We start from the raw sequence: 1,074 nt of genomic DNA on the forward strand, positions 1-1,074 counted from the left end.
GTATTGTGAAAGGGAAAGAGCTTCCTGCAGGGCAGGCATTACTGGAAGTAGCTGCTAAACCCACACCTTAGCAGGTCTAAAAAACCCAGTTCTGTTTTTCAATGCAGCCCTCATGGGATAAAATTTGGGATTTGTGAAAGTTCTGGAAGATTATGTATTGGTTTAGAATGTTACATCAATAGAGTACTTACACTCATGCAAATTGGTCATTGTTTCACCACCTTCAAACTCAATAGTGTGTGTATAAATATATGTATATATACGTATATATAGTTAGTCTGCAATTTGCTATTGAAACAAATGCAAACTACAGCAGTGACCTTTCTTCCGTTTCTCTCCTTGGTGGTTAAAACGGCTATTTTTCATGTTCATAATCAGTTCCAGTATCTGACTTTAGCTCATCAGTGTTTCTTGCAAAAAAGTAAATAAACCAATGAACCAAAAAGAGATATATGAAGCCCAAGTGTCTTTATTGAGGCTGGTTTCAAGTATTTGTTTAGCTGTGGTGACTAATAGTGTGTGTATGATCTGCAGAGATCTATAGCACATAAATAGTTTGTGTCCCTGTAAACCTTGTTTTGCTCAGCTTGCTCAGTGGCAGTAAGCTGAGCTTGTGTTAGAGAAATGTGAAAAACGGGTAACTGCACGCTTTGGATGTCTGCCTGGCTGCACTCGAGAAAGACTTAACAAATGTTGTATCGTTGCTTTGAATGGAACTAGTGCCAAATTTTTTTTTTTTTTTGCTCCCAGGAGTGCTTTCTATTTATATAGTCTCTGTAAGAATACATAACCCTGCTTTGTGGAAACAGTTTTTTAAAGCGGTAAGGAAATGCTGAAAGCAAACACTTCTTAGGGCTTTTCTAAGGCGCCGAGCTGGGCCTGGGTTTGTGGCGGCTGCGGGGAGGGGACCGGGTCCCGCAGGGCGGGGACGGAGGTGCGAGGGCGCGGTCGCTGCTCCCCGGCCGCGCCGCCGCTTTGTTGGCCCGGGAGCTTTTGTTCGCAGGGGGAACGCGGAGCTAGGCCCGGGCAGGGTGCAGAGGCGGCCCTGGCCTCGTTCTGCCGCCGCCTCCTGCG

This window comes from Corvus brachyrhynchos, unplaced genomic scaffold (assembly GCF_000691975.1).
Source record: "Corvus brachyrhynchos isolate BGI_N302 unplaced genomic scaffold, ASM69197v1 scaffold221, whole genome shotgun sequence".
NCBI classification, from domain to species: domain Eukaryota; kingdom Metazoa; phylum Chordata; class Aves; order Passeriformes; family Corvidae; genus Corvus; species Corvus brachyrhynchos.